This window comes from Patagioenas fasciata, chromosome 2, assembly GCF_037038585.1.
Source record: "Patagioenas fasciata isolate bPatFas1 chromosome 2, bPatFas1.hap1, whole genome shotgun sequence".
NCBI classification, from domain to species: Eukaryota; Metazoa; Chordata; class Aves; order Columbiformes; family Columbidae; genus Patagioenas; species Patagioenas fasciata.
Window position 1 is genome coordinate 87,972,568 of NC_092521.1, and position 27,989 is coordinate 88,000,556.

Below are 27,989 nucleotides of genomic sequence, written 5' to 3' on the forward strand. Positions count from 1 at the left end.
GGTTCAGCCCTACCTCAGGCCATCGGTCCATGCCCTAGGGATGCTGCCACAGCGGTGCTGCTCTCCAGCCCTGTTCCTGGCTGGATCTCATGCTTGCAGCCACGTCCCCATTCCTGTCTCTGTCCCCATATCCTGCTGTTGGATGGACCCCAGCCCTAGAGTGTTGCTTGCCCTGCCCAGGGCTGTCAATGGACCCCATCAGAGCACTCTGTAATCAAATGATGAGAAAGGCGTCCTTCTGTGAAACATCATTCCTGCCCTGCCAACAGAGTGTGGACTGCAAGAGCTTCCAAAATAAAACAGAAATGTGTCTGTATTAATGCCTTACGCTGGGCATCAGACCCATATTGCTGGTTCTCATAACATTTACAAAGAAACTGGCATACAGAACGGTGCAGCAAAAGAAAAAAAAAAGGAAATCCTGCGAGAATCGAGTCAAAAAGTACCAAACAGGCCTTGATCCCACCAAAGCAAAGACAAGCTACACCTGGACAAGCAACTTGGAGCTGCAGTCACTGGTGCTAACAGATCTACCATCGCAGAAGGAAGAAAACAGGCTCCCAAGCATCTGCAAAATAGCATAATTCAGGTTTACTGTTAAATAATTATATTTGGAACTTATTACTAGGGAAAAAAAAAAAAGCTTAAGGAATTTAAGTATTCCAAATAAGGCCAGCGCTTCAGCGCCCCTGTCCTGCTGTGACTTTGTACATGCGCGTTGCCAAGCACAGCTCAGCAGCCGGCAGGGCCATTCCTCGCTGGAGGGAGAATTGCTGGGCTTCCAGTGCCACTCTCAGCAAATTTTTACCTTCTAAGCAGCAAGTGTTTGTATAATAGAAATCCTCCTATCAGCACTACCAGCTGTGCCCAAAGCCCAGCGACCGCCAGCACGTACTCTGCAAAATCACAATGTTTGTGCGTGTGTAAACAGTGCACTTCTGGAAAGTCAGAGAATACTTTCAGAATAAACACCGCAAAGATTTCGGATCCTTTAGAATGTCAAAAGGCCATCATAACCTGATGCTCACCTTTGACACTTACTGCTTGCCCAGCTAAAACACCTCTACAACTCACAGGGATCCCACCCACATCTCACAAGCCTGTTTTAGCACCTGCGAGGACACCACCTCTGAGAACATCAGGAACTTTTCCTCTCACAGAAGTCCTCAAGGTCTTCAGTGCCTTACCCTCCCTAATGTTAGCTTGAAGCCATTAAAATACCAACCAACACCACAGCAGGAAATGCAGCAAGAGGAACTCATTTCTAAACCTCACCAGGCAGACTACTGCTGCTGCCCCAGGGAGATAAGCAGGGGAAAAGAGGGGAGCCTGTCACAGCCCAATTGGGCCCCAGAAATCCTTCCGGAGCTATGAGAGAGGTGGAGGACACCAAGCTTGAAAACAGGCATGCTGAAGCACTCAAGCAGAATACCACCTCCACCCCAAATTACTCACTTTTAGAAAGAGAGCAGCCCCAAGCATACCTCCTCTTATGCAACTTCACAGGCTGCTGATGGAAGCAGAAGGCTCATCTGCTGAAGATGCCAGGCCTTTGTAAGACTGAGACTTTGAACAGGAGACCACTCCTGAACAGGAACATCTTGAAAGGTGTCTTTTGCTCAGCTTTTGACTTGGGAGAAAGCAGGAGGAGGCAAAAGAAAAGGCTGATGCTTTCTCCTCTTAACTACCTACACATGTAATTTTTCAAAAGATGACCAATTAGTGCAAGTCATGTTTGGCTGAAGGGGACTGTGCAAAGAAGTTCTCAGTCAGAGGAAAGAAAGGAAAAATACTACAAAGAAAACAGTGTTTTGGTTAAAGCCTGAAGAAAACAAAACTGAATGGAAAGCATTTTGGTCCAATCCTCAATGACACATACTCCAGCAAAATACTTGCCCACAAGAAAACCTCAGGCAGCACACAAACATACGGGCCATATTTTCAAGATGGCACTCATTAGAAGTTAGGCATGCACTGCCTCTGGTTCAGCAATATCGATTATGTCTAGTGATCATTGTTTTCTTGCTGTCCTAGCCTTCCCCTTTTCTTTGCAGACCACCTAAATATACTACTTCTGCTTAGAGGAAAATGTTTGACCACAGCGGATATCAGGACAGCACATGGCAGTGTGCCACAAAGACACGCTTGTCATGCAAACCAGCCTACCAAAATTATTGAATTACGTTTGGAAAGCCACTAAATAAAAAAATGAAGCACTGACACATGAAGAGTCTACAAGCAGACTTCACTGCATGCTTGCTGGACCTTCACGGCACACTACAGGGAATCAAAAGCCAGACCCATGAGGCAAATGGAGCTGTACCAGTGACAACAGCCCAGCCATGGACCTAATTGGGGCAGAAGTAACTTCAGTGGGTGTAGGCATATATGCAGCCTCCACCTCTGCTCTGGGTGGCACGCAGTGTGGAGGGAACACAGACCCAGGCTGCCAGTCACCGCAAGCCAAAGAGCTCCACCATCCTCACTCCTGTCCACAGGGATGAAGGGCACACAGGGGAAATTACAAGCCCAGCACCAAAGTACCCTTCACAAGCCTGGGCGTCTCAACACTACAGGTAAATCTGGAGCTGTTTGCGACACTCTTTTTTTCTCTGACTGCACAGAGACAGTATTTCAGATCTGATTTACTGTCTAGACACCGCATGCTACCAGATAGTGCAACTGAAGCAGGCTGAGAGCACCAGAGTGTGGAAAACAGATTGGCCCAAGCTCTTTCTTTAAAAAACAATACATTGTGCAGTCTACATCAACATCCTCACAAAAAAATGCTTGCTCTGTCCTGCACCTCAGAAGCTGGCTGCTGAAAAAAAATCCAGAATGCAATTAAAACATGGATTCTGTTAAGTTTCACTTCCCTCTGCAATTTTATAATCGTCTCATCCATCAATTTTGAAAGAATATTAATACTGGCATCAGCTGGCTCTCCACCTCTTCTGCTGAGCCAGCTTTTTCGAAGCTCTGTCTCTGCCTCTCAGCATCTGACTACGAATGCTGCGAGGAAGAAGAGGAGGAGGCAGAACGGGGGTTGGAGAGGGACCAGGGGGGCACACCCAGTACAGAGGCCACGCCGCAGAGGAGCCACTTCTTTCCCAGGGGACCTACAGCAACTTACAGTGCCCAAAGATCTGCCCAAATACGCTTACCTCAAAAGAAACACAGACACAAAAATTTTAAAGAACAAGGTTGTGCCAGGGATTAACTGAAGTCTACCCAAACTCAGACCAAATCCTAGGCATGCAGGCTCACTGCCACCTTCCAGGCAGGAGGTGGCTATGACAGTGACATGCAATCTTTTTTTTAAAATCGCAAAACGTTTATTTCCCCCCACTCCCTTCTGAGAGATGTGTAAATGTCTCCATTGATACAAGCCATTTCTCCCAGTTACCTTTCACAGGCTCGTATCCTTGTCCAGTACTCAAATACCAGCTTTTGGACTTACACACACTGTAAGAGAGGGAGATACACTTGGTTGGTGCAAGTTTTTAGCATCTGGCTTATGAATTATTTTGTAAAGGTGTACAAGCTGTTGACTTGAGTCATCCAAAACTTTTTAAGGCACACTGTTCTGTCATTATTTTATGAACCTAGTTTGACATGGTTTATATCTATCATGGCCATGATTTATACCACAAACTCCCAAGAACACAAGTCTGACTTTAAAATCATTCTCATCCCAAATGCTTCATTGCAGGTCACCCTGGTCTGTTCCAAGATGAGATTTTGTTGGCAACTGTATTTTCTTCACTGGTATAATTCACTTTTCCTCATCTAATTTAATGAAACAAAAAAAGCCGGAAGTATGTAAAGAAAGCCAAATGTTATGCTCATTTGAGCACAATCGGAAATTTCTGCTTCCTGCTCTCTCACTGCAGCATAAGGTTTATATTAACCACCCTCCCCTCCTCTGAACAAAGCCGTAGGAAGAAACTCACTGTAAATTGGTCAGAAGACTGACATGCAGGCCAAAAGCATCTAATGGCTTGCTGGAACTACAGACATCACTTCTCTGGGAAGCAGCTCCATTGCACCAACTTGCATTTCAGCTGGAAGCCCAGCCTCTAGAACTTGCACACTCTCGCCTGCACTATCATGCTTCCATCCATGCCCAGAAAACAAAAGAAGCACAAGCGGCCAGTCTTCCTCACTCTTTTCTGAACTGATGTAATTTCAGCCTCATACTCAACCCCATAAAATGGCACATCCACCCAGGCTTAACTGTAGAAGGTAGGGGGAGTCAAGGAAGACTGCATACAACAAAACACTGAGAAGCAGGGCAGAATGCAGAATATTCTTTAGGTGTAAACTATTTTTATAGACTTGGCCTAAAGCAGCCATTTACCCCTTGCCTGATCTCTCTCTGCACACCAGTAATGACTCCAGACTAAAAGTAAGGAAGATGAATGCCCTAAAATGCACCATTCAAAGGTACTGGGCTAGCCTTTATCAACAGTTTCAACATGCAAAAATTACAGATGTAAACTGGAATCAAGACTGCACACAACCCTACCTGGGTATCTAGATCTGTGACCTCTGGAAAATTACAGGTGGCACCAGTAGCAACAGAAAGCGAGGGGAGAAGCAGGTGTCATTTGTTAGGGATGCACAGGAACAGCAGAGAAGGAGGGGGAGCTGGGGATGATGAGTTTAAAGCGATGAGAAACTAGGCAGCTACAGAGGGAAGACGAGGACAGACATCAGGCAAGTCAGAAAGCTCTGGGGAAGCACCCAAAGCTCTGCCCACATCATCCTTAAATGGAATCTGAGGGTATCCTGGCTCTGGGCTGTGAAAGCCCCCAACACAGCAGCAGGTGACCTGCTGAACATGTCACCCCACTCTGGAAACTGCCACCACCCACAGCCAAACAGTGCTGTTCAGCAGGCCATTACCTCATGGGTTAGAAATTAATGCTACAGCCCAAAGGTCTACACCCTCTGGATGACCCACGTCACTGCAGATTCATGTGACAGGAGTAATTTTTATTTATCTCCTCCTTTTCCCTTTGTACAGTTACAAAATTATGTTAAAAGTCAGCTGTTAAAATTTTTAATACAAAGACTGCAAACTTGAACACTGCAAAATTAAGAGGTATAGACTGCTCACACAACCTCCATCCAGCTCCTGTACACATCTGCACTGATTCTGTTATCCAATTCAATGATCACAAACCATTTGAGCCTTGGAAATCAACTGCTTTGGGAAAAAGATAGGGTTGTGTGTTAAAACCAATTGCTGTCTCTCAGACCCTGCCTCACTCAGTGGAGGTCAGAAGATCAGTGAATGAGGCAATGCAGGAAGAAAAAGAGACAACCCAAGCCCTTTTTTGAGGAAGATGGCCTGCAGGCAGGAATTTCACTGTCTTTGTAAGAGGCTCAGGAAATCCCTGAAACCAGTTTTTCACCAGGTGAGCCCTAACGGGGCAGTCCCGGACCACTGCCAAGCCAAGACATCCAGGGCTAACCTGCCAGAGTGCCGAGACCTGCAGCCGAGGTCAGGCGTCCTGCTTCCAGTAGATGAACAGCTACATCGTGCCACGTATTCTGGGGTGAGTTCAAAATAAAACCATCCCTAAGTATCTCTTTAAGGCGGCCAAAATTGAAGGTGTTTCAAACATTTGAGCCCTATTTGCTCTTCTCCTCCACCCCTCAGCTTCGAAAACTAAGATAGTACCTGCACCTGAGATGCTGCAAGAATAAGAACCTCCCTGCCCGTGAAGCCCCCAGGAAGGAGAGAGCAGCACTGCTCAGTTCAAGGTTTGGGTGGGGTGTAAAATAAACACATGGAGACACATGCAGAAAGTAAATGTAGGGAAGAGAAAATGAATGATGCAGTAATTACCTATCCACTGAAAGAGGGACTCTGTGAAAGGGAAAAAATGAGGCAATTATAGAATTAAAGATTGTATCATAATGCAGATGCAAAGGGGAGCTATGCAATGTTAGTCCTGGCACTTCCTTGCTTTTGTAACCCCATTGTTCTCCTAACGCCACTATTTTGTAAGTAATTTAAACGCAACATAATTATGAGCTCATATGTTGATATCTTTTCATCATTAATAATGTGCAGAACAAGTGGCAGACTCTGCTCCTGGCGTGATTGATGCCTCCAGCATATGGCTGTGAACGATTCTTTTTCTTCCACCTCTATCCGAGGTAAAGAGCAGGGAGGAGAGAGGGACACTTAATATTTAAACTCTGATTTCATGCACAAACACTTGGGTATTTGGGGCTTGTTTCAGAGGAGGAAACAACAACCAATATCATTCAACTGCTCTGAAATGAATTGTAATGGATCAAATTTAAAGAACGGAGGAAGTGAGCAGCTGATGTGCTTTGCCCAAGGTCAGAAGGAAACCTCCCAAGGCCTGGATCCCAAATGACCCCACTGACAGCCTTCTGCCCAAGCCACTGAATCCCTCCTGCCTCCCACATTAAAACTTGTTTAAGTGTAATTATTGCTGTTAACTGCAGGTCAGGGAAGAAGCTGATCACCTCCGGGCTGTGTTTGCTGGTGAATGCAGCCAACAAGCAACTTCTGAGAGCGTGTGATAGAAAACACAACTGCAAGCAAACATTATGGTTGTATGTGTTCATCCTGGATAATAATTGTTCTATGGGGTTTTTTAAGTAAATTACAGTGCGCACCTCAGACTTCAGGCAAATTGCCAATGCTTTTGTCAGAGTCAGACAAGTTTGGCTCACCCTGCTTCACCAGGGAAAGCAGATGCAGTAGCAACAACCTAACTTGTTTTATTTGCGGATGATATTAGCTGGCAAGAGCCAGTGTGTCTGACAGCATGCTTGCTATATAGGCTTCATGCTTTTTTAAAAGTCTTATTTGTCTTTGTGTGTCCCCATTTGTAACACACACCCGCTTTCTCTTCAGTAGTATTTTTACCTTGTCTTACGGGTGCTGGCAGCTACTACCACAAGCTTTGCACATTCTTTTGTTCCTAACAAAGCAACCTTCACGTCCATCTTCCCCCATCCTCAGAGAGGAGAGCCTGAAAAAACCCAGGGCTATCAAGTCAGAGCCTGCAGGGTCCCAGGCACTCAGGCCGCACCAGCTCTCTCCAGTGCACATCTTTTGGAAAAGCTCCACTGTGGAAAAGTCCATCATGGTGGTGGAAGCATTGCAATCCTTCCCTCTCAGCATGCAACCCACACAGTTTAGTTTAAAACCTTAAAGAGAAAGCACTACACCATCATTAAATGCATATAGTTAGCACCATACAGTTAATAACAGGCAGAAATGTTTCAGGATTTCTCACACCAAAGCTCAGGTGGCTGGCATCATCAGAGGAGGGACCTGCACGGGATGTCTGGCCTGACAGCAAGAGCCCATTCTTAGCTACCACAGTCATCTACCATGCCACGCTGCCAGTGATACAATTTGGTGCCTATGTTGGGGAAAAGAAGGGAGGCAAGAGACATTCTCCTTCACTAAGTGCTACACCTCTAATAGTGTAGAGACTAATGCTCAGATGCCAGAGGTGCCCAGTCCTATCTCCAGAAGGCAGAGTTTGCATGGGGGAGAGGGAAGAGCATCCCGCTTTGCCCTCTTGACATGACTCGGTGCTCCACATCTTCCGCAACCCATCACAGGGAGCCAGCTACACAGTTCTTCCTTCATCTCACCTTGACAGAGGCACCTGATCTCAGCTGCATCACAAGCTGTCTGAAAAGGAGTGGCATATGGGTGTTTGAGATTCAGCTCATCCTTCCAGGGTGACAATACTTTGACATTAGAGAACAACACTGGCAATCTCTTGAAGAGCCACACTCTAAGCCCCAGGACAACAGGCATGTATTCTCTGAAGAGCAGCAGCAACAGAGAGGGTAGCAAAACATGCACTGGCTAAGGAATTACATGTGCATCCCACATGTGCTCCTTGACACTCCTATTTCTTATGCCACTGCCTGAAGAGATGCCTGTCTTTTCCTTCAGTCCAGGACTGGAAGACATGCCCACCACACTCAGCACAGCTAAACTGAAAAGCTGCCTAGCACAGGCACAGCCTGGGTGAGAGTAAGACTGCTTTCCCTAGCACGGTTTTGCCCAGATTTCTAAAGCAGACCACCCAAGACAACCATGCCAGACCAGATGCACTTAGACTAGGGCGCTCAGCAATGCAGAAGCTCGTCCCTGACACTTCACAGCACTGCATCAGCCCTAGTAGTACACACCTGCCTAAAGTAACCGTAGGGAGGGGGCTATGTGGGAATGGGAGACTGTATTTGCTTAGAGATGCTATTTTGGGAGAAACATACGGCACCAAATGTCATCTTTTCAACACTATCAAATGATCACTGCATTCAACAGGATGACACTGGTGAAAACCCAGATAATCACGCTGCCACTGCACACAGGCAGTTCGCACACACACATACACACACACCTCTGCCTAAGTCCTGTCCAGGCTGCATGTTCCCATCTGCTCCAATGCGCGCCTTCCTTCAGCCCAAGGTGTCCTAGAGGTCAAGGAAAGCAGGCTCCAAGCTACAGCTGTCAGCCTGCCAGCCTTCCTAAATCTCAGGTGGCTATAGCTCAATAAACAAAAGGGCAGCCGCACTGCTAGGTCGTGTAACAAACACGCCCTGTCCACTGAAGATACGCGTCCTATGCCCCCCTGCCCCTCCATCACAGCCGTTCAGCATCACCTCACACCAGCCCCTGCCTTGGAGATCACGCACACCTCGTGAGGTAGCCTTGGCTGCAAAGGTGCTGCACATTTGACCACCACATATGGGATGCCTGGCTGGGCAGCTGCCACCAGGCAAAACAGGGAAGGTCTGAAATGCACCTCCTTTTCTTCAGAGAGAGCACTGCTTCAAAGACTTCCCAGCCAGCCGCTACTCTTAACAAAAACAAGTGGGAAACTGATGGTATTCAAGACTGCCAACCATTGGTGCAATCTGGCTGAAACTGGCAAAACGCAAATGGCAGGAGACAGACAGCACTCATTTCCTGGGGGATTTAAGTTAAAATGAACTAAAATAAAACGAGAAGACGACTACAGTGCATTTGATTAGTGGCATTTCCACGTTCTGTGACGTCCCAGAAACAAGGGAAGAATGCCTTGCTCAATCAAGGTGCACAGCATAGGCTGCAGTTCAGCTCTGAAACTGCCCAGCTTGTGTGCATCTGGAGCAGGAAGGGGCAGATTACAAACTCATTTACATCTGAAGGTGACTCTGAAGGGGTAATTTCTGCAGCAGGAAAACAGGGAGATCAAAGTCATTTTGCATCTTAAGGGGTGAAATGCCCTGTCAGGGCTGAAGAACTGTTACTCAGCTCTAAGTGTGGAAGCTGCTGGGGCTCCTGTCTCACTCACAAGCCCCAACCCTGGAGGTGATCTTGTCCCACAGATTTCGGCATCTCTCTCCTCACCAACCCCAGACTCCCTCAGCCCACGCTGCTGGCGCTTGGCCACCTGCACCAAGCAGGTGCCTTTGAGGCAGGGGTCGACTCTCCTGCGGTCAGACCAGCAACTGCTGAGCCCTTGCCAGACCAGGACACGGGGAGATGCTGCACAAGTAACTTGTGCTGATGAGGGCTGGAAGGGTTTCCCTCCAAAACAGCTTGGTTTGACAGACTACAGAGCTACAATGGTTCCAAGGGCTCCTCTACTTTCACAGAGTCCAGCACAGCACCAGAAAAACCTATTTGTGTAGAAAACAGCATTGGAAAAGCAAGCAGGCAACTCTTGACAGACTCAGAAACAGCTGTGGAATTTCTCTGGAAGAGCTGCTTACTGCAGTGGGGAGAAAAGTCCAGCCTCCCGTCTCACTTCCAGCCCACCCACCCACCGGATAGAGGCAAAGCATAAGAACAGAAGAGAATTTAAGGCATGACAGGATCCCAGGCTCTGGGAATTAGTCTCCCACATTCTCCACAAAAAGCGAGCACTCGCTTAAAATCTACCGCCTTGAACTCAGATTGCACACCACTTACCCAGATGAATACCCAGACTCAAGCCAGTGGAATTACTTGCCCGAATAACTACAACTCAGTGCATGGAAGGGCTGCAGAACTGACTGACAAACAAATACAAATATACAGAATGCAATGTGAGACCACCATCCTCTAGGTCACATGCATCACTCTAGACCTGTATCCCTCCAGTTGCCTCCTACTGATTTGGGTTACAGTCTGAAAAATATTTCACTGACTTAGGAAACTAAATTCTGCTTGAAAGGATGGCTTGGGCATTTAAGAGTACAAGCTTCATTAGCTTCCAGAAAGACTTCAGGTCCCAAGCTCAAACTAATCCTCCATAAAACTGCAGCAGAGAAGCACCACTAGTCCTACTCTGTAATTATTGGTCATAACTAAGGTCAGCTCTTCCATACTGAACCCAAACATGATGTGGCATTTGTTCAAAGCACCACGCAAGTAAAAGACGTGCAGTTCACACCCTGGAAAGCTTATGAGAAGCAGCCCTGAGCTCAAAACCCTTGCATGCAAACTTGCCTGTGTGTATTCCTTTTCAATTTCACTGGGACAACAGGTATGACTTAAGTTAAAACTGTGCTGAAGCCTCTCCTCTGTCAGACTGACTGATGCAGCTCCTGCTCCAGTTCATCGAGGGGTCAAGGTATGAAGCCTGAACTGGAGCCAGAAACAGGTACAAGAAAAACACACCTAGAGATTTTGGCAAAGCTGGAAGCCCAAGTGAGTCACTTGGGGTAGATGGTCAGCATCCAGATGCACCTCCCTGTTTGTTCCCTGTGCACTCTGCTATGTCATAGCATATCTCTGGATGAGCAGCCTGTCTTGAGTTATTGAATTTGCATGTATAATTTAAACAGACCATATTAAGGCTGAAAAAATATCTATTGTCCTGATGGCATTTCTAGTCCGGATATTCCAGTGCTCCCAAGAAGACTTCATAAAACGCTTATAAAACTTCCATCAGGTGTGGCCCAAACAAATTTTCTGCCCTCCCCAGACAAGCAGCATCAAACATAATTTTCATTTGTCTTCACATACCTGGCAAGCTGTTGAAACCCTCCAACAGACCTCACAGGTTTGAACCAGAGGTTTGGGTTTTTCAACTGTACCGCCAATAGAAGCACGTGCACAACAGGAATTCTCCACAGAACCCCATCCCAAAAGCCACGGACACACCAGTGTCACCAACAGCACAAAGCTGTCCCAGTTCCACGGTTCTCAGCCAGGGCTACTTTTACATTTGGTCTGTCATGCAACTAACAAGAAGCAGTTGCACTGTTACACAGCATTTCCAACAGAAGGTTTTTTTCCTAAACTGCTATTATTATCATCCGATGGCCTCTGCTTTAGTTCAGACTCAGTGGGCATTTCAATAAGGCCTGTGACCCAAGACTGGCTACTGAAAGGTTAAAAATAGGACATTCATATACATCAGAAGTTGGAAAGTTACAAATATTTTCCAACAGCTTCAACTAGACACAAAACCTAAGCAAATCTGTATCAAAAGATCTCTGAAATATACTACTAAAAAAAAAAAAAGGACAATATCGGTAAGAAGGAGGAAAAGTTTCAGCGAGAAAACAAGGAGAAATTACTATGTTTACAGTTCAATGAATGGGACCTTATCAAAAGCTTGTTTGCGTTCCCTTTGGTTTGTCTGGGTTTTTTTTAACACCTATTACACAAACACACACCCTTAATGCCTCCCCAGCTAACAGCCTGGTGCACACATGTCGAGCTTATCCACATTTCACAGGGGGCAGAGAGCTGCTTCCGAAGAAGTCCCTCCACCGGACGGCATGTCCGAACAAAGCGCTGGGGTGATGGATGTCGGCAGGGTTCGTAAGCCACATTTTTGCAGCTCGACCTCAGCTGGGAGGCAGCATCTAACGCCGGAACAAACTCCGAATGCTGCCTCTCTGCAGAGCGGGGATCCTACCTGGGCAGCAGGCTGCACGCCTCTCCTCTTGTCTGCTTAAAAAAAAAAATCAAAGCCGTCTTCTAAAAACCCGGCGAGATGTCTAGCACTTCATGACAGCGCCCGAGTTACCGCATATCTCCCCGCTAACTGCCAGCATAAGGGGAGGGGGGGGGGGGCGGGAATCAACAAAAAAACTTAACCCAAAACGAACACCAAATCCCCACCAAAAACAAAGGACCCCCACCAACACCCCGCCTGTAAGTTAGCTGGATTTACTTGCTCACGAAGCACAAGGATAACCCTCCTCCGCTCGAAACAAGGCTGATGCGACGCAGGGGCAACCCCGCCGGGTTTCAAAGTAACCTTCGCGCCCCACCAGCCCCCCGGGAGGCGGCGGGCAGCCGGCAGCCCCACGCACGTTTCGGCCGGTCACCTGGAGCTCGCATCGCGCCCGCCTGCGCCCTCCCCGCAGGGGGCCGGGCGGCGCGGGGGGGAGCGGCGGAGCCGGGAGCGGCGGGAAGCGGCACGGAGCCCCGCTCTGCCCGCAGCGAGCCCTGCGCGGCGGAGCCAGGCGGGGCAGGCGGTTACGAAACCCGCGTCTCCCCCTCGGCCCGGCGGGAAGGAAAGAGGAGGGGAGACGTGGCGGGGGGCATCCGCGGCGGCCCCGCTCCCCGCCGCCGCGCCGGGAAGGGGAGGAGGGAAAGGCGCCGCCGCCCTACCCACCGCACACGAGCATCGGCCGCCGCCGCCCCCCGAGGGGCCGACCGGGAGGGGAGCCCCGCTGGCGGGGAGGGGGCGCCCACTGACCTTGCCGCCATCCGCCGCCGCCGTGCCTGCCCGCGGGGTGGCAGCTCCGCACCCGCCGCCGGCGCCCTCGCCCCGGCAGCCGGCACCACCCCCCGCCCCGCCGGGGTGCGGGGCCGAGGCGGGGCCGAGGCGGCAGGGAGGGCCGGAGCCGCCCCGGACCCCGCTGCGCTCCCCACGCCACCCCGGGCCGGTCACGATTCCGTCGTGGCCGCGGCGGGAGAGCGGGAGTGCGGCTGCCCGGCGGAGAGCGCCGGGACCCCACGCCGCCCCGGGCTGGGAGAGGCGGCAGCCCGGGGCGCTCCGCTCGTCGCCGCAGCAGCGCGGGCAGCGGCAGCAGCAGGCACCCCCTGCCCGGCCCCGCCAGCGGGGAGAGGGGAGATGGGGAGCTCGGGGGGGCTCCTCAGTGCCTCGGAAAAGCTCTGCAGCCGTAAAACGCAGCTTGTTCTGCTTCGGCGCAGCGCGAGGGACAATTGCACCTGAGCGTGTCCGCCGCGGTGCAGCTGGCAGCGTGTCCCACGCACCCACCAAAGCTGCCTCCACTGGAGCTGTTACAGACCCCATGCGAGGCAGGTTCTGAGGCTCAAGTAGCTAGTGCCTTGGGCACCTTCATTCACAGCTTGAGGCTCAGAGCTGTGCTGTTGGCTACATGTAAGAAGTACATGCGGCTTGTTGTCTTACCATAGCACACCCAGGGCTGAGCTGGGGAATAAGGCCTCCCCTTTATTGGTTGCACCAAGGCCTGTGCTTGCTACAGAGCACAGGACCATGGACTCAATTCTGCACTGCCTGCAGAGAAAGCAATCCTATTTACATCAGCAATAGAATAAAAAAGTGCATATGTACCTTCTAGTGTCTCACACGGTATCGGTAATGGCAAACAGCAAAAGCTAGAAATGGCAAGGGCAAGCGTCTTCCTGCGCCTCACTGCCTCATCTTTCTGCAGAGCCAGTGTTGTTTTGGGGCAAACCCTTGCAAGCAGTATGGAAGCAGATGTGCAGGATATACAGTTGCTGGTCTTGGTTAGAACACCCTCTCCTCCCCAGCTTCTGCAGCTCCACACTGAAAGCATTGCCTGTGGTGGAGTAAGACCTCTATAATTAGCAAAAAAAAAAAGAATTTTCACAAAAGTCTACCTGGTTTCTCCCCCTGCCTTCTCCCTGCCTCTCCTCTGCTGTGGGGCTGTTTGCAGAGCAGGGTCTCCAGCAAGCCAGATTTACCACTAGGGAGAGTCTATAGTGCAGTCTCTACTGCAACTCCAGGTTCTGCCATAAAACTCAATTACCACTCTTAGAATGAATGTTCAAAGCAGATTTTCACATCCCACAGTGTTTCTCGGTTCAAACCTTCGTAATCAAAAAACTGAGATAAGAAAGGCGAAGGCAAACAGGCCAAATTTCAACCACCAGTTTGAGTCTGGTTCCCCCTTGATATCTGTCTCCGAAGTGTTGGTCACCAGCATCTCTGACCTCTCACAATGTATTTTAAACTACAGGCATCATTTTAGCACATGCAGCCAACTTTTGCTTCTCTGCTGATCGGCTAGAAGGACCATGCAGATGATTTCACTGCTCTCCCCTTTCCCTCCACCACCCAGCTCACTAATTTCCAGAGGCTTCCCTTAACTGAACGAGGGGACAGGGGCCACCTGCCGTCCCCCCCACCTGGCTTTTGGGAATGGGCTGTGACCCGTGGCACTTGCCGTGACCCACACCTTCCCACCCCAGCCACTCAAGGTTCTCCGGGTTTTGTTCAGAATAAGCCTTTGAGATGCTGGGGATAGGGGTGCATGGTTGTTTTTACGATTTAAGGAGATCCTTATGCCAAATTCATATTGGGTATTTGTGTAATGTCCTGTTTTTGAAGAGACATGCCAAGTTTGGCAGGCACAGTTCCTTACATGACTCTGTGTGCCAAGTCCTTACCATTCCTTAGATCGGTTCCCCCATTTCCTCCTTAGAAAACAAGTGGCAGCTAATGACCACAAATAGTGCTACGGTACCAGATCTCCGTGGCCATGAGAGAGGAAAATTCATTACAAAATGGAAACAAATGTCCATTCAACTAAGTGCTGGCCTGCACTGCCGCAAATGATGTCCGCCAAAGAGGCCAGGGACTACACAGATGTAGAGAAAGATAATCCACTCGCTGAGACAGATCCTGCAAAGCAGCGTTGAAGAGCGTTGGCACAGTGACTTTGTTAATTATATTGCTATTGACGCTGCTGTGGTTTTATCATTAGTAGAGTTTAGACAGCTCAGCTGAGACCCAGACACTCCCATACACCCCCATCCGGGTTAAGTGGACAGCAAAGAATTGAGTATTTCTGCTCCTGCATGCAGACACGAGGTCCAGGTCCCAGAGGGGCTGGCGTGAATGCTTAGATTTTGGCATCTGACTCCCTCTACTGAATGGATTAAAGTTAACGTATGTGCACAGCTCCTGGCAGAAGTGCTGCCAGAGAGATGCAGCAGGCAAGGGGAACGGGAAAGAAAGCATAATTACTCCCATGAGGATTCGTGTATTGCTGCTGTCGGCCCCCAGGCTGCACCTGTTATGAGAAGAAGAGTCTTTAAATCTCTGGGGAAGATATCTTGAAAAGTTCCCAGTAATAGCCTTGAAATAAAGAAAGGGAAATAGATTCCAGCTTCCGATTGCTCCGCACAATTTATTTCAATAAAGCTCTTTTCACCAGTACATGGATTTGTAAAAGGCAGCAAGTTCTTTGGCACTGCCCTTTTTAGCACTTACCTGATAAAAACAGCGTAAAAGGGCTCATCCAGCACCACAGGCGTGGAAGGACAGACGGAAGGACAGCCCTGCGCTCTGCCTTGCAAAGGCAGCTGCGTTCTGCTGCCCTGTGCTATTCTCTCACCACTTTGGTTGGACTGAGGTACCTTTCTCTTTTCCATCTAGATGTTTCTAACAATTTTTATAAGCAAATCATATGTAACAGTCCAATAGAGCAAGTTGCTCTCAGATGTGTTCGCTCAAGAACAGCTTGTACTGGGGAGCTCGGGTCCTGAGGAAACACCATTCACCAAGATAACAGGAGTAACCCCTGCAAGGGCTGGGGTGGCACTGGGATACCGTAACAATGGTAACTACCTCCTGATTTCTCTGTTATGGTCACCTGGGGGACCTCTACTAGGCAATATGTTTATAGGGCTTCAGTGTCAACTTTTCAGCTCTGGAAGAAAATCACCAAATAACCATAAAACAGAATTGGAGCTTCTGAGCGTTTTAAAAATAATCAGTGCATGGGGGATCCATTCCTTTTCATTTCTGAGCCCACAGTGAAGACTTAAGTCATATTCCAACGGTTTATTCTCTCACTGAGAAGCCTAGAAGCATCTTTAGTATAGTTTACTAGAGAAACAAAGTCTGTATCATCACGCCATCTGGGTGTCTTCCTGTCTTCCTTCAGCAGCATTTGAAACTGTTGGCTGAGCTGTCAGAGGAGAAAGAAGAAATCAGGGGCAATAATATCTCTACTTTTTTGTTTGTTTGTTTGTTTTTAATTATAAGTGGGACAGAGGCAAGAAACTTCTTTGACCCCCACCCTCTGAAGCAAGAGGAAGGGAGAGCTCAGCTCTTCTCCATTCAGGCCAGCAGCCAGCAAGCACCTGTGTGTGAGACAGCAGTACCTAACCAAACTTCATGATATCCTCGGCTCACATAACATTTTGCGATGGAGGAAAGTGAAGAAATCTGTTGTCTCAGACCTCTGGGTCTAATGGAAAAAAAAATACATTAACCATTAAAATCACTAATGAATCAGAGCTTGTCGAACATCACACCTTGCATAAAAGCTTCACTGAAGGCTGTTGCCTGAAACTGTGAGGCCCATGGCCATTAAAAAGGCATTTATCATTGGAAACATGTTCAAGCCTCACTGATAACAGGTAATTGTCAGTCCACATATTGATACCCTGTGATAAAATTAAAATTAACATTTTGGCTGATCAAAATCTGACAGGCTTGTATACATTCCCTTGTTCTCTTCCATAAGACAGTTTTATTTCATGCTTTAAAATATCCAGAGTGAGTATTTTTACACATTACTAGCCTGAAAATGAGCATGTAAAAAGGCCACATATTTGTAGTAACTCATTTTAATAAACTGCTTCAAACCCCCAGTCTCTCCCTCTCAAAAATCTCTCCAGTTAAGAAGAAAGCCCTTCCCCCTTGACCCTGTGCTAACATGGAAAGTTTCTAGCAGGAAAAGATGGTTCATCTGCTTATCTCAGAAGGGCAACAAAGGCAATTTTTGTATTCACCTGTATCCCACTCAGCCCACTTTTTGTCCTTTGGTTAGGTACAGAAATTTGACCAATAATTTTCTGCCTGTACAACTAAAGGGTGATTCAGAGCAGGAATCCACTTGCGTACTCACTTTCTGCCTGGCACTCCACAGACAAGACAGTGTTGGGGCGGGGGGGGGGGGGGGGGGCTGGAGGGGGTGGAGGGACGAGGGGCGGGAAGCTTCTTGCATTGAAGTTTGGTGCCCAAAGACAGGCAGTGCAATTAGCCCCCTGGGGCCCCCAGTCCAGGAGAGCACTTAGGCTTGCTCAGGCATCCCTTTGCCTCCCTTGAATCACAGAATCATAGAATGGTTTGGGTTGGAAGGGACCTCCAAAGGTCATCAGTCCAACCCCCCTGCAATGAGCAGAGACATCTTCAACTAGATCAGGTTGCTCAGAGCCCTGGCCAGCCTGGCCAGTGTTGCCAGGTGCCCCCAGGGATGGGGCACCTACAACCTCTCTGGGCAACCTGGGCCAGTGTTTCACCACCCTTGTTGTAGAAAATTTCTTCCTCATGTCTAGCCTGAATCTCATCTCCTTTAGTTTAAAACCATCACCCCCTGTCCTATTGCAACAGGCCCTGCTAAAAAGTCTGTCCCCATCTTTCTTATAGGCCCCTTTTAAGTACTGAAAGGCTGCAGTAAGGTCTCCCTGGAGCCTTCTCTTCTCCAGGCTAAACAACCCCAACTCTCTCAGACTTTCCTCACAGGAGAGGTGTTCCAGCCCTCTGATAATTTTTGTGGCCTCCTCTGGATCCTGTCCAACAGGTCCAGGCGGTGGCCCAGCCTAAAGCACTCTCAAGGAGTTGGTTCCCACCAACCTTCATCACTGCCTCACTGCTGGCCTGTGTGGATGTACCTACGACATGCTGACCTGGCATAACAGGGGGCTGCCCCCTGGCCACCGGCCCACCTCGGCACGGCATGGCTGAGGTGAGAAGGGACCTCTGGAGACCCTCCCATCCAACCTCCTGCTCAAAGCAGGGTCAGCAACAGCAGGGTGCTCAGGGCCGTCTCTTGCTGGGTTTGGGGCGTTTACTGCTGGTGCAGAGTGCTGGATTAACACACCAGGGATGTTACCGCAGCAGTGACTCTCTGTACAGTCCTGGGTATTGTCTCTGCTGCTGCAGTTCTTAAGAAACAAAAGAGAGAAAGAAAGTGTTCATGAGCTTTGGCAGTTATCTGCCTGCAGAGCTTCACTGTTATCTCCCCTTGCCCCATCGCAAAGCGACGTTTAGAAAAATGCACAGATATTAATCAAATCTCCATCCGTTGTTTTTTACCATATATCAGTAAAGAGTCATACCTGTATCCTCTCAATAATTAATACTGCACAGTATATTACACAAGAGTAAACCTCTGTGTCACATCAGTGAATTTCAATTACCAAAACTTGATTATTTTTTTTAAAAAACATCTCTTCTGTTACCCGAAGCAATGCTGAATTTGTTGCTGGGCATTAACTATATTGAAAGTCCATTAGTTAGACAGCCCCTCATTCATCCATGTTAATTCACTCTCCTCCTCTGAAGTAGTCGAGGTTTAACAGAATTATGGTCCTCATATACAAACACAACACAAATAAATGACATGGAGATATTTCATCATAATTTACTAAGTGCAACAACTACTTCATTCACTGTTCAGGACTTGCCTACCAAAGCATCACGATGGCCCTTTGGCACCAGCTCTCTACAGAATAACTACAGATAGTCCTATTGTTGACAAAAAGCTCCATTAAAAAGAAAGCTGCAGTTGGAGACACAAGCATTCAAAATTATAAAACGCCCAAATTAAGGCTAATTATGCAAGTCCCTCCTGACATAATCATATACTTCAATTACATGAATGCACGCTGCTTTTCACAGCATCCTGGGCTCTCCTTTTCAGTTGCAGGGGATCTTGGCAGCACAACTCCATCATCCCACTTCCCCATCGCCAACCTCCCTTGTCACCTCTCCCTGTGCCACCAGAGCAGCTCCATGTCCCAGGCTCCCTGTGCCCTCACCACTGGTGCCCCGCCTTGGTGGGCCACTTTCTACTCTTCCACATGATTTCCCCAGTTTTCCTTGCCAGGCTGTTGCCCACATCTCATGCCAGAACTTTCCAGCCCGTTTCCCACCTCTACTTCCAGACCACGTTTGTTACAGTGGTGCCCAAGTATCTTCTACACCCGAAGTCCTCATTCTCAGTCTTTCTCTCTGGGCTGCTTCAGTCCACCTGTTTACACCACCTCCACAAATAAAGCCCAGGACCCTTTCTTCTCACCATTTGGGGTCCAGGAGATGAATGGCACAGAGCACAGTTCTCTATGGCTGTACCAGGAGGTACCAAGAAGAGCACTGCCAGAAACCTCCTGCTTAGTCCATGCAGCCATGGACTGGAGCACAGTCTCTACAAACAGAAACACCCAAGAGTTCAGCTGCCAGACTTACAAGCCTCTACCATGTGTGTGCAAACTGCAGTTTTCCAAGGGCTTATAACTTAGCCAAATCTGTTTACTTTTCACAGGAGCCACAAAAGATGCATTCTTGAAACTAGATTTTCCAGATAACCTGATCATGGTTTACCTTTCCGAAGTTCAATGGCACTACATCTTCCACAGGAAGCTATTCTGAGAAAAAATTTCCTAGAAGGAGCTGAACAGCCAGAAACATCCCTCTAGAAATAGACTGAGTAGTCACCTGGCACTGAAGATGTTAGCCCAAAAGGCTAAGGTTTCAACAAGTTACAGACTGTGCAAAAAGAGTGGTGCGACTCAACTCTGACATTAATTAAAGCAAACTGAGCAGGAGAAAGGTTATTTTCTCTAGCTTAGCAAAAGTACCACATGTATTACCCTTAGGGTAGGATGGGTCCACAGTTCACGGTACAGGCCTTGAGAAGATGAAATTGCACTGTGTAAACACTCTAAGCGTAGTTCATTAGGACCAAACAACTCAACTGATTCAGGGTCTTTTACGCCCCTTCATTGGTGTTATAAAACCTGTGGTTACCATAGGCAGAATGCCCGGCTCATATCCAACAATGAAAGTCCATCGATCTCAAAGACAGGTCCCACCATGCACTTTAGCAGAGAAAATAAAGCGAGGCCTGGAAGTCTCTGTGCTATGCAGACTTGTTTGCTTGGCTTGTTTATACTACACGTTTGCAAACCACTGGCTGATCTTGCTAGCCCTTACCTGCATGAAAAGCTATAAGGAGGCCTCCTCAGCTGAGTAACTTTTCTCACATAGTTACGTGTCAATAGGATTAGAATCAAGGGCTAGAATTTCGGTGTCAGATCTGAAGCACACATGGAAAAAGAAGCACGCTTGGATGTTTACGTGCTTAGTACTAGCATGGCAGCAAATGCACTCCATCCTGTCACTTCCTGAAAATGACATCATTTATAATTAACACTACAGCTGCACATTCACTACCATTTAAAATGAATTGAGTAACAAAGCTCTTTAGGAAATCCCATGGATTTTCTGGGATAGACAGTATGACTAATTAAGTACATGAATATAAAGTAAATATGTTTTTTTGTTGGGCCTGATGAAACTGAGAGCAGCCTGTCTGTGCCTCAGCAGAAGGGGTGGCACCGCTGATGGCAGGGAAGTACATCGAAAACAGTGCTGTCAGTGCAAGAGATGCCTGATCGGACTGCCCTGGCTGAGGCTATGCTTCCACAGCAGTCTTTCATTCAGTCCTTGTACCCCTGGAAGAATCTTGGGGGACTTCAGGAGTGTCTAATTTGAAGACTATTCATACAAGCAAATGTCTTCAGGACCAGACCCACCGAGGTAAGGGCATTCAAACCTATGTCAGTGTGTCTAGAGTCCAGTGGACCGCAGTTGCTGCTTTAAGTCCTTATGGGTTTTCCATCTCCTGCCCTGCTGAAAACAAGGTGATACTGGGAGCATTTCGGATTCACCAGCTAAGACGCCATTGCGGCTGCAGTGGTGCAGACACCCTTGCTGGTGGGGGTCCTGCCACTGGGGTCCCCCCCTAGCACAGCAGAGCCATATCCACTCCACCACGGTGGAGGGTGAGCTCTCAAAACAGTCTTTCCCCAGCCTCACTCAGTTAGTATGTGTTTTTCCAAACAACTTGCTTATGGTACAAGAGGGAATAAGCTTTTTATTAAGCTAGTAGATCCATCTCATTAATACTCCCTCTTCTAGAGCTCCAGTCAAGCATGTTCATGTTTTCTAGCACAGCACCACTTCTATCACCTTTAAGATTGCTGCCGGGAAATACGTACAGAGGTTCTCAGTTCAGACCTCTGGGCTGTGAGACTTGCCTGATCCATGTGTCTAATGTCAGTCCTGTGATGTGCCAGCTCTTATACATGCCTCTGATTTAAAAAGAGTTGTTTAAAACCCCTGATCCTCATCTCCAGCCTCCTTAGAGGCTGAAGAGCAGGAAGACACAGGTCAAGTGCAAAAAAAAATGCCCAAGCCTCATCTCTGAAGTCAAATGGTACTTACACCCTTAAATCACTAGGAAGCTTTTAAAAAATGCATTGTGCCACTGTCTGGACTGATAAATTTTACCTGTGAGAAAGAAAAGCTTTTGTTTTAAACACCTTTTTAGGCTTGGAAAAGGCATCCTCTTAATCAGGGGAAGAAAGAGAAGCACTAAAAGCCTTATCCTGTCTTTCTCAACTTCCAAACTTTCCCACTGATTAAATTGCTCAGCAAATCAAACTCTCTGAAGAGGCCAAAGGGTATGGCTCACAGGTGAGATCCTTGCAAGTCCACACCACTTCCCATTAAAACAAGTGGAGCAGTTTCCATTGACTACAACAGGATTCGGATGGTCCCACAGAGTTATTTAATATCTGCTAGAGCTGTTGTCCCAGCCAATCTGTACAGCAAGGAGCGTGCACGCACTCGTGCACACCCGTGTTAAAGAGACATGCGTAGGTTACATCTTTCCTCTTTGCAAGGAAGGTTAACCTGACTCTCAGTTACTTCATCCCAAATTCAGTACTAATAATGGACCAGCCTGCAAAAGGAGCTCGTGGGAGCCTACATGCAGGTTGTAGCAAAGCTGCCAGGTTTCCACCAGGGAGGCTGGGGAGAAGCTGCCCAAGGCTTTGGGGGCTTTGGAGAGCGCTTTGTTTGAAGTTGAAGCCCCGAAGACTGTTTTGCACATTCATCATCCTCAAAGAGAAGTGCTTGGCTGCCCTCCACACAGGGAGGGGAGGGCACAGCGATTGGACCCTCAGCAGTTGCCAGGGGAAAAAAATCCAAGAGGAACATGAATAAATACATTTTGCTAGTCCTAAGATTACACAGCTTCCTTCATGCTCTCCCTCTAACGTTTTAATTCCCTTCCAACCATTTTCTATTTCTCTGCCGTCCTCTGTCTGTTGTTTCCATGTTTATTTTATTATTTTTTTCCTTCAGGTTTCTTTCCTCATTTTTTCTTCAAAAGCAGCATCCTCTGCCCTCCCATTCTCTCTTTCCGATGGTGTCTTCACACCTTCTCTCCACTCTGTATAACCTTGTCAATTTTTTAAATCCTACACTGCTTTTTTTTTCACCTTATCTGCATGTCTTTCCCCTTCATTGCTTAATTTTCTACTAATTTCTCTCTTTCAGTCTTCTTTTAAAACCATTCTGATATAGCTCCACAATACTTTGCAGGCCTCTGAGCCTCTTTCATCTTATTCCTTTCTCCACAAGTGCTTTCTTTCATCATCACCTTCCCAACTTTTAACAAAGGAAAACCTTTGACTCCAAACTATTGCTTATGCTCAAATAGCAGAAGTGCAACTATCTATCTTCTTCTGGAAGTCCCTCTCCAGCTGCTTGCCACTGATCCAAGGGGAGGATCATAGCTAAGGAGATATGGATCCACATAAGGAAAGGTCCTCTATGGGAAAAGGGACAGCAACATACCTCCATGCTTAGATCACGCGTGCCCAACCCTTACAGCAAATAAGGATATTACTGGGTAAGTTACAACTACAGCACTCAACACGTGCTTGGAAATTTGTTGCTGAAGGGCTATGAGTTTGGATGGAAGCTGCAGACTCTGCCTCTTTCAAATTATGTGATGCTGGTGCCTAAAGAAAATTGTGGCAAATGAGCATGAAGAACACATTTATAGGCAGAGATTTCCAAAGCAGGATTAACCTGCATGTGGCAGAGCTCAATTGTATCTTAAAGTCAGAAAGGTTTTGCCTTCTTTGAATGTGTTTTCACACTGATTTTTGTGTTGCTAGTAACAGATGATAGAACACAGATTTTCTACTCCACCTGATATACTATAACAGGAGTGGAAAAATCTGAGAGTCTGCAGGCTCTGAACTCAGGATCAGCATGTTTTAGGCAAATGCCCATACATAATCACTAAAGAGAGAAAGACCAACTTCACCGAACCCTTCCCCTGCTTGGAATTTCTGCTTTTCTACCCATCATAGCTATCTTAGGCAAATTGGGCTGTTTCTATGAGAGACTCATTAGCCTGTGTAGTTTCAATCTTGTTCACTGTGCCTTTATCAAAGTCAGATTAAGCAGTATCATTCTTGATGGCTTTGGGTTTTTTTTCTTCTCACCTCATGCCTCATAATTCTTTCCCTGCTGCTATGAAGTATGTTATTTGGCCCAAACTCTTATAACCACCTTCCTCATCTTTGAGATGTTATAAATACAGAACCCTGCTCCAGCCCCAACTGGTTTGCTCTACCTTTTATTTTAAAAGGAAAACTTCTCTGATGTGTGACAGTTGCTCCAGGAGGCTGCCAGGTAGCTTCAGGGGGAACCCTCAAATGAACGAGGAGAACCAAGGTGTGAATCTGAGGTGAGGAAGGAGCCCACCCCTGGTCCCTTGCTCCTGCTGCTCGCAGTGCAGCTGGCCTTTGCCTTGCATCGGATTATTTTCGAGCTGTGAAAACAGCTGCAGTTGCAAGTTGCTGCTTGCCAGAGCCTAATATTTCTCCTACCTGTCCAGACATCCCATATAGCGAGAAGGTGCTGATGGCAGCATGACAAACCTCTCTCTGGAGCTAATGTTGTGTAGTCACAGCAGCTGAAGCACCATCGCAGCCTCACCAGCAGGTTGGTTCTTGTTGACACTATGTTTTAAGGCATGGGGGGGTGCAATGGTGTTGCCACAGTGTGAAAAATGAAAGCAAAATGAGTTAATATTTTAAGAGCAGGGTTATTCTAGCTGTCTATGAAGTATGGATTTTTTTCTGCTGGGTACATTCAGTGCACCATCTCATTTCATGCAACTACCTGCAGCTTATTAGGTTAAAAAAGTTTGCTATGTTAAACAACTCCCCACATGGACTCACCAGTATTTTCTACAAATCTCTCACACACTGCTTACCACTTCTGGGATATAGGGTTTTTTTGTTGTTGTTGATTGATATCAGAGGGAGAGTCTCAGTTTATGGCCCTGGTGATAAGAGCCTTGGCTGCTCTTTATCCACAGGATCGATGAACAGTGGCAGTCACTCCCCAGTGATGCACCCATGCCTGCAGAGATTGCTCAGGATGTGGACACTGAATCTCCATCTATTTGCTAATAGTTTAACTACCCTTATCACAAGTGTCCCTCTTTCAGGAACATCCAGCAGACAGAGCCTTGATTCCTTCCTCTTTAATGTTGCAACACTGTGGCAGCCACAGATTATTTCATTTTAAAACAAAACTGATTTCATTTGCTGCTATTGCCATTGTCTTCTCCAGATCATTTCCCAGCAGTCTGGCCAGGTTTCCCTACAATGACAAGAAGAACAAGTTCCGCTCACTAACCAGTCCTCAGTATCTCTCCTAGCCCCTTTCCTTGAGGCACTCGTGATAGCCTGAGATGTCCGTTCTAGGAACTGATCACAGTCACGATCTTTTGCCTCCTCATCCTCTCCCTCCTCTGTGAGTCATTAGGATTCACTGCCGGTCCTTTGTCTCCTTACTTGGGTGTCCTTTGACTGTAATCCTGTGCCTTGTCTTTCGGCTCTCACCTCTTAATGGCCTAGGTCTTTGTCTGGCCCCTTGTTCTAACTTGTCCTTTCTTGGTCCAGTCTGCATCCCTTAGGAACTGCATGCAGATGTCCTACGATAGTGATGACCTGCCAAACTGAGGGGTTTCTCTGTCTTAGAAAGTGGGAGCAATGCAGCAAACACTCCCCATTGCCATACTCTGCTTTGCCCCTTTTGTCACCCTCCCTCCACTTCAGAGCTTCCCAACCACAGCAGTTGATTGTGGACCAGAATGGGTGATTTTCTCCAAAACCGAAGCCAAGCCTACCTGCCTTGGAGGGAGACCATCATAACAAATGGTTAACACTCCAATTTCTACCAAAATTCAAACATTTGAATTGAATAAAATAACCACAACGAAACAGTGTTGTATTCTGTACACAAACAAAGGGTGCACTAAGCAATTGCCTCCCTACAAAGCAGGTTTCAATACTCATGTTTTTGAGGGAACAGTTTGGTACCAGCATTGGCTTGCACTAGTAGAAATGCAGGCCAATGCACATTCATCACTCTAATTTTATACAGCTGCATTCTTTTCACAGTTTATGGTGGCACCATCTCATTTATGAAGTACACACAGCAGTTACACATATGGCTGTATTATTTTCAGCACTTCAAGTGCAATTAGTAATTTCGCCGAGCTAACACTGTCAAAACTACAGCAGCAGTACACAGCGTATTGCAGCTGTCCAAAATTTAGACAGGCCTATATATGTTTATGCAATAACTACATAGCAGTTTGTGTGCTTGAATTTGAGCCACTCATTCTAAACCAGGGAGTAGTTACATTTATACATTCCTAAAATTACATTACGCCCTTTGAAGGCAACCACGAGGCTGATGTGGCCCCTAGTGAAAATGAGTTTGACAATCTTGTTCTAAAACGTTACCAGATATGTCAAAGTGAAATTCTCTGTCACTGGCTCCTTTTCAGTGACCGTGGCTTTTTCATTTATACCTGGGATGATTATAGCATCATAACAGGTCAAAGAAACACTGCTTTTTCCCTGCCTAGAGTCACCATGAGACAAAACACCAATGTGTGCAACCAGGTCTCCTATTCATAGACTAGGAGCTGAAACTGGCCTTTTGGACATATCTGTCCATAATGCTTTTTTTTGAGTCATTCGCTGGTACTGTAAATGACTCTCCCAATTAGGGATCAGTTTCCTAGGGAAAGAGGAATGCTGCTAAAGTGGGCAGGATGGGCAGAAGAAGAAAAATGATATGAATTTCATGGGCGATTGTGCTCGCCAAAAAATGTGCCAGCCTACATGTCACTGATTTATTCCTAATGCAATAGTCATTAGGGAGGGTAACACCACAGTGATAATGAGAAGCATTATCTAGTGCTGAGAGAACGGATTCAAAACCCTGCTGTAGTCAACTTCAGTGCTGACTTTCACCAGCATTCGCATGCTAGCAAATTTAGCAAACAGTGGCTGCTATTCAAAGTTATGAGAAAGAGCAGTTGCCTTTGGTTCCTCCCAAGTGCCTGAAGTGCTTCTGAAACCCCAACCTTTCATGCAGGTGTCAAGCAGTAGGAAACTGAAAAATCAGCTATTCAGTGCTCCAGTTTCACAATATGCAAACCAGGGAGAATAAAAGTTACCTTCTAGTTTATTAAAAAAACCTTGTTTATAGTCTTCTAAGCTTTCTTAAGCCCCTGCATGGAAGGTACCACTAGTGTGTAAAGCACAGAGAGTTTTCCCTCAGCTCCCATGACTGTTCTGCAACCATGAGAAGACAAAGTGGCCTACAGGCCCCAAATCCAAACTAACAGCTGTTTCTAGCAGTCCTGTCTTCCTCCTTGCTCCATAAAATAATGGATCACTGTCCCCCTGTGCCTGGACAAATATAAATGTGGTAAAATACAAAGAGCAGGACATGAAGGCGTGTTGGGGGACACTGCTGCCTTTGGGCACATTTCCCTTCGCATCCTGACAGAGCCTGCCATGGAGTCAGCCTCTGACACGTAGAGGAAAGTATACTTTTTTGCCCTACTTTTTTCAGCAGTTGTCGTTAGTTTGGCTCACTTTCCTGTGCAATAGTGTTGACAAACACATCGCTTGCAATAGTCTGGCAGTAGCACTTCAGCCAGTCCATTCGGGCAATTTATGTTTCAATATTTTCAGGCAGCACCGCACCACTTGGGCAACAGGCTGAGCAGGAATTTGTATTTAAAACCTTCCAGGACACACTGTCCTGTTTTTTATAAGTTCGAGTGGAAACTTCCAGTGCAGGGCTAAACCCCTTCCCCATGTTACTCCAGCCACATGATCTCTGCATGGGGCCGGCGTTTCACTCTCTCAGCCCCAGTTTCATCTTCCCTTCACCTGTTTTCTCTGGCCTTTCCTGAGTGTTTTCAGGGCAGTTTTCACCAGGCTTTCTTTCTGTGGCCTTTTAACATTTGTCTTACCTCATCAAGAGAAATTGTCTCATGCCATTTGATATTTTTTTTTTGTAATTAATATGTTTTGACTTCAGGCAGAGTAGGAGCTTTGCCCCTCACAGAGATTGCACCTGAAAGTTCATGTCCCCAGTTTCACAGTGACAAGAAAGGTGTTAAACTGCTGCACTACACTATGGTATGTGGTTTTCTAGGCTTAAATTGGTGTTTCCTTCCTGTTCTGCTTCTTGACTCATTTCCTTACATCTAATTTGGGCTTGTTATTGAGTTTTTGCCTTGAACAATACACCTAGCAGTGTTTGTAATACCCATTAATCCAGCAGGAAAAGAGGTGGCAGCAAAAGAGGAAAGATTTTCATTACTTTCACAAGATAGTACAAATTATTATTTTCTGATGGGGGACAAGAAGGAACAACACTGGATAGGAGAGCCATGGAGCAGACCACATATTTCTTCCAAGGGAACCTGATCTGTCACTCCAGTGTCCAAGCAGGTCTTATAAACCCCATAGAAGTAATGATCTAGATTAATGGAGTTTTCATCAGTTCCCTCTCTGTAAATGAGCGTGTTTAAAGATCCTTCATAAAAGAACAGAA

At 47.1% G+C, this 27,989-nt stretch overlaps 1 protein-coding gene across 6 annotated transcripts in view; it reads right to left on the reverse strand.

The window, feature by feature from the left end:
* The window catches only part of RNF152 (ring finger protein 152), a 52,747-nt gene extending 39,949 nt beyond the window's left edge, over window positions 1-12,798 (reverse strand). Inside the window, exon 1 of one of the 6 annotated variants that reach the window (XM_065832408.2) lies at window positions 12,702-12,798. The gene's annotated coding sequence lies outside the window, so the exon portion shown is untranslated. The other 5 variants (XM_071804520.1, XM_065832407.2, XM_071804519.1 and 2 more) reach the window with 5 other exon arrangements.
* Window positions 12,799-27,989: the final 15,191 nt, after the last annotated feature.